This window comes from Chinchilla lanigera, unplaced genomic scaffold (genome assembly GCF_000276665.1).
Source record: "Chinchilla lanigera isolate Chin_1 unplaced genomic scaffold, ChiLan1.0 scaffold00067, whole genome shotgun sequence".
NCBI lineage: Eukaryota > Metazoa > Chordata > Mammalia > Rodentia > Chinchillidae > Chinchilla > Chinchilla lanigera.
In genome coordinates this window covers 11,528,557-11,535,271 of record NW_004955468.1, presented here as the reverse complement: position 1 = coordinate 11,535,271, position 6,715 = coordinate 11,528,557, and positions in this window count along the sequence as shown.

Genomic DNA, 6,715 nt, shown 5'->3' with positions numbered 1-6,715 from the left:
TATATGTGTGCATACATATACATATACATATATATGATATCATATATGTTATATAGTACTGGGGATTGAACCCAGGGCCTTTACACTGAGCTGCATCCTCAGGCCTTTTTCATTTTTTATTTTGAGACAGGATCTCATTAAATTTCGAAGTTGCCCAGGTTAGACTGAAACTTGTGATCCTCATGTCTCAGCCTCCCAGAGCACAGAGATTACAGGTATATGCCACCACACCTGGCTTGATATTGTATAACTTTTAAATGAAAGTGTTCTGAGACGGGTATGCTGTCACTTGCTTATGATCCTAACACTTGGGAGGCTGAGATGGGAGGATCACTGTGAGTTTGGGGTCACCCTGGGCTACAGAGTGAGTTCAAGGCGAGCTTGAACAAAACAAGACCCTGTCTTGAAAAAACAGTAGAACCAAACCAAACCGAAGCAAAGTGTTTTGCATTTCTCTTAGACTTCCTTTCAGGTGCTCTATGGGTTTTATTGATTTTGTAACTGGGATTTTTATATGGTATATTTTCTAATTGATCACTTGTGTGGGAATGGAACATTTTAAATTCATTCTATGGTTATTTTATACCAACAAACGTTGAACTTCTGTTGATTTTTAATGGTTTCTGTGTAGAACTTCTAAGATTTTAATAGAGACAATCATATATATAAACAATTGCATATTTTTCTTCTTTTTTGATCATCAAGTCACTTCTTTTCTTGCTTTAGTGCATCGAACTGCACAGTGCAGTAGGCTGGTAGTAGACGTACTTCTGACTGCAAAGGGAATTTTCTAAAATTTAATTTTGAAGAATGATATTTGCAGTGGGCTTTTAGCAGCAACCCTTTTTACTTTGAATTTAGTAAGGATGCATAAATGATGAATTTTAAAAATTCTTAAGTTTTTAAATAAGTGATTTACAAATTATCTATTGAAATGAGTTTGTGATGCTGCTCTTCAAGTCTGCTAAAATGGTACAAACAGACTTTGTGACTTTTCAACTACCCTTGTGTTTCTTTATTTTATTTTTATTTTATTTTTGTTTTTTCTCCGGTACCGGGAACTGAACTCACGACCTTGCGCTTGCCAGGCAGGCGCTTTGCCGCTGAGCTAAATCCCCAGCCCCCTACCCTTGTATTTCTGAGGAAGACAGGCAAGTGTCAATTATTTTACCTTGTCCAAGCTAGCCTTCCACACTTGTCTGCTCACTGCTTGCTGTAATCCTCCGTGGAGACCACTCAGGGAGTCAATCCTTGTCAATTGCAAAGCTTGGAATTTACTCCTCAGCATGTTAGGGGTGCCGGTACCACTTCTGCCAAGAGTGTTGATCGGCCTTAGCCTTCTCAAGCTTGCACAGTCATTTAGCTGCAAGGCTGCTAAACTGTAATACCTTACTACCATTATTATTTATTAGTTTTTTTTTTTTTTTGAGACAAAGGCACCCTATATAGTTCAGTTTGGCCTTGAACTTATTTTGTAGCCCAGGTTGGCCTCATATTCCCCAGTCATCATCCTGCTTGCCTCTCCAGTGCTGGGGTTACAGGAATGTACCATTATATTGTCATTGAATTTAGTAAGGATGCATACAGGAATGGTTAGTCAGGCTAACTGACATTATATTGTCATTGAATCAGGACTGATCACACCAGGAGAGAAGACAGTACTTCTCTAATTTTTTTTTATAGCTCAAGAATAGGAATTCCTCTCCCAGTCTGCTATTTTGTCCTGCCAGCTCTCTGAGCACTGTCCTAGAATGTAATGACTTATGGGAGCCTCATAAAATTCCTCGGTTCACAAATGTCTTCATTTGCAGACAGTTTGCTTCACAAACAGAAGGGTTTGGCAAAATTTTGTTCTTGTTTACAAATTCTGCATCAGGTGACAAACATGACCTCAGCCATCTTTCCCACAGAAACACAAATGTGGCCATCTTTTCCAAGTCATAGAACAAATTAAGTTCATGAACTGAGACACCACTGCATAATCTGATTTGATTTACTTATAGTAAGATTTTTGCATAGATAAGATTCATAGATGCAGTTGATTTCTCATTTAATTTTCTTGTATTTTTTTGGATTTTGCTTTAACTTATTACTAGATTCTCAGCATAAGTTATTTTTCTTAACAGTTTAAAGTATCCATTGATTCTTTAAGTTTTATTTTATTCTTAATTGACAAATAATAATTACATATCTTTATGGTGTGCAATGTGAAGCTCTGATATACACATTATGGAATGGTTAAGTCAGGCTAACTAGCAAATATTTTGTGACTTTTTTGTGGTGTGTTTATTGATTCTTATCCTTCCTATGATACATGTACATAATACCTGGGCATTTTTCTGACTTTACTTCTTTTTCTGGTTGTCAAATTCCTTGTCATAGATCTTTTTAAATGTCTTCTTGAGTACTCTGAGGCTCTTTTGATCTGACTACTTTTGTCATCCACTCTTGGAATATTTTCTACTATTTCTTAAGTTTTCCTACTTTTTGTAATATTTTCGTCTTCTGAAGGCCCTGTTTTGAGAGTCATAACTTTGATTTCCAAGATTTTTTGTCTTTTACTTATTTATTTGCTTTTGTCCATGCTTTGTGTACTATCTTAATTATACTTCACAAAACCTTTTTCTATTTGCTCTTAGATTCTATTTCCTAAAACAGGTCTGTCTCTCTTTTTTTTTGTCTTTTTGAGACAGGGTCTCACTATGCAGTTCAGGCTGGCCTTGAGCTCACTTTGTAGCTCACACTGGTCTCGAACTCGCAACAATCCTCCTTCCTCAGCCTCCCGAGTTCTGGGATTGCAGGCGTGCACCACCACGCCCATCCTAGATAGGTCTATCTCAAATGGGCAGTCAGTATATGAAAAGAGGTTGAACATCTTTGGCCATTGCAGAAATGCAAATCAGAACAACACTATGGAAATCAGTATAGAGATTCAGTATAGAGATTCCTCAAAAAGCTAAGTATAGAATTTCCATTTTGACCCAGCTATCCATCTCCTCAGTATCTTCCCCCAACTCACAATAGCTAAATCATGGCTATATGCCCATCAACAGATGAATGGATAAAGAAAAGATGGCACTTACACGTAATGGAGTACTACTCAACCATAAAGACAGGTAAATTTGAATCATATGTAGGAAAATGGATGGATGTTGAGAACGTTACAGTAAGTGAAATAAATCAGAAAACAAATTAAATATTGCATGATTGCTTTAATATGAGAGACCCAAAATATAAATAATTGAAAGAGCAAAATAACCAAGAGATGGTAGGAAACAGGGAAGTAGACTCTGTGGAGATAGGAAAGGGATCTGAAAAAGAAGGGAGAGAGGAGGCTGGGGGAACATAAAGGGGAGTAAAAATGATCAAGATGTGTTACGTATATACACCAATTCTTCAAGGTGACTGCAATTACCATGTGTTATTGTTGATACATTGTGTCAACTTGAGAAGTTTGGAAGGTTAACTAAGTGACTCAGCGTGGGGTCAGGGTCCTTCGTTTGTAAACATTCTCATCCAGTGCAAGAGGAAGGCAAGGAGATAGTGTGAGTGCTATACCTGCCCTGGGTGGGGGTAGCCTGCTTACATGGGAGGAAGAGAGACTTGCTCTTTCTCCCTTTTGCTCTTGTTGCTTTTGCTGTCTTGAACTGTTGCCCCGTCCATGCCACCCTGCCTTGGAGCCAGCTGACTACAGACTGAAATCTCCATAAACTGTAAGCTAAATAAACCTTTCCTTCTTCAATTTTGGGTGTCAGGTATTCTGTTTCAGCAATGAGAGAAAAGTAACCAACACACCATGTATCTCATTAAGAAAGAAAATATAGATGCTTAAATTTGCTAATTGGGGTGCCCTCTTTGCATGGCAGTACTTCTTCCAGCTTGCATGTGGAGAGGCCTACTGTTGTCGGTAGCCTGTCTCCAGGAGAATGAGGTGTAAACAGGAAGTACAGGAAGGGTGTAGCAGTAATTTACTTTTAGGGTGTGGGAACACAGGATTTCTTCTTGCGTGTCTGCAGCTTCCCAGGACAGTGTTTCCCCTGTAGGACCAGAAGACTCTTACTTTTCGAGTGAGAGCAGAGACCTCTGCTGCTTGATGTTTGGTTGAGAGGGTGAGGGGGGTTTACAGAGAGTCTTCAATCAATACTACTTGGTGTTCTTCCATGTTTCCATTGTCCTTTACTTCGGTGCACACCAGAAACCCTTCACTTTTCTATGTTATGAAAAAATAAAACAAAATTTCATAACAAAATAATAAGAGGGGAACAATAGTTAATATGCCATGTATCATCATATTCAAAATAGTTATTCAGAGTACAAGACAGACCAAAACTAGTTTTACAAAGAAGAAGCAAACAGATAACACAAAACTTTCTTTTCAATGAACTAAGATAAACTAGTGGTGTAAATGAAAGAAATTACAGCATCCTTTTCCCTACATATGTTTTGGGTTATGATTTCTTCTATTGATGTGATTTTTTTTGTTTTCTGAGATTCCTCATGTCTCTGTCTTCTGATTGAGTACTTTTTAAAAAATCCTGATAGTACATTGATTTACTTTTAAAAATGTGTTTTCTCTTATTTGTAGGAATTGAAGTAGGAAGAAGATTTTGGCATTTGTGCTCAGTCCACTACTGATTAAACTTGTCTTCTATCCTTTCTTCTCTGACATTTTTCCTTCATTCCTTTTATTCCTTCATCCATTCATCCTACAACATCAAATCTGTGCCAGGCTTGGCAGTCAGTGGCTTTCAAGAAGATGATGCTATTGTCCATAAATAAAAGGGTCCAAGTTTTCTCTTGTTTTTCCTAGCAAAAATGATGATGCTGTGTTTGCATCAATCTATGTGCACATTTTTTCTTGAACTTGAAGCTATCTTCCCTAGATGCTTAGCCTACTTTGGAGTTATAGTATTTGATGATCAAATAAGCAGAACAAACTAAACCATGACTTGGTCTCACCTAGTGCTTGTCATAAGAGTGCTACCTAGATAACACTGCCCTCCATAGCCGCTCCCCCTGCCTTTTTGAGACAGGTTCTTGCTATGTAGTTCAGGCTGGCCTTGAACTCACTATATGGCCCAGGATACTCTCAAACTCACAGTGATCCTCATGTCTCAGCTTCCCAAGTGGTGGGATTACAGGTGTGTGCCACATGCCCCACTTGTTGTCTCTTTGTATCTGACCTCTTCTCTACATCTGCTCCAGCTTTGACCCTTGTTAAGTTTAACATAACTCATCTGGTTAACTAGATTAGTGCTAGGTCCCTCATAAATGTTCCTAACATTTATCTTGGTTGAATGAATGAACTAAGGCCCTTAAGCCTCTCTCACTCCAGTGTATCCTTTAAACTTCTGCCAATAAAACACAGATCTGATTATGTTAGAAACCTTCAGAGTCTCTTATTTGTTTAATGTGAAAGACCTTAGGCCCAATATTTGTATAGATTATTTTATTAAGAAGTTTATATAAGTAGTGGCAACAGAGACAAACAATAATGCATTTTGAACACAAATGTAATAATTTTGCTAGTTAAACAGAGAAAACAGAGCAGTAATTTTTTTGATACTAAATATTGAATCTAGGACCTTCACATTGAGCTACATTCTCAGTTCTTTTTTATTTTTTATTTTGAAACACAGTCATGCTATTTTGTCATGTTGCTGAGGCTGGGTTTCAATTTGTGATCCTCCTGCCTCAGCCTACCAGAGTACTGGGATTACAGGCTCACTCTGATCACCATCTCAGCTCAGAACAGCAGTTCTTATAGCAACCAGAGAATAGGAAATACCAAGGAGAAGTTATACAAACTAATTATTTAGGATAGCAAGTAGGTAAAAGAACAAGTCTGTACAATCTTTATAGTAAGGATACTTCTGAGTTTTGACTTACCAATGAATAAAATTTTGAACTGAAAATACAGATTCACTAAGATGGACTATTGTGGACATAAAGGATCACATAAGCTTTTCAGAGTTTTTGTATGTGAAACAATAGAAAATAAAATTTGGTGGTGACCAATATATACACTATTCTCTTGGTCTTGAATTTCCCACTTCAATTTTCTTGGTGGGCTACTATGTTGCTCCTTGCACGAGTCCTTTGCTTGACTGGAAGGATTCCTGTGCATGATGCCTGTATTTCAGGGCACGGAGTGAGCAGTTTCTGTGATCACACAATGTCTTGGAGTCAGGACATTGAGCATTAGAGAAGTATTTCAAAACCCTTGAAGTGCAAGTATCCTAAAACAAGCGAAATGTGTAAATTAAATAAAAAGTGAGGCTATGACTAAAGGGCTTCAGAAGAACTGAGATGAAGCTGGTGTCAGGAGACACAAAATACAGTGACTCAGACAGTGTGATTGAGGCTCCATCTACCTCTCCCCCCCATGTGGGAGTCAAAAATGGAGAGTGGTGGGAGAGAATTAGGGCCTACACCCTTAGGATTATCTCACTTTTTAGATTCTATTATCTGTGTTGAATGTTGTGAGAAGCTGAGTAAGACAGATAATAGAAAACCCATTATTAAGTTTAATGAGAGAAAGGTGTTCATTTATGTTGGCTTTATTGGAGTGGTGGAGGCCAAGGCCTGAATTTCATGCACTGAAGAGGGAACAAGAGACGGGAAAATGAGCTGGGGGTGGCAGTGCACACCTGTAACCCCAGCATTTAGGAAGGCTGACAGAAGAGGACTGCAAGTTTGTCTTCCCTGGGCAATT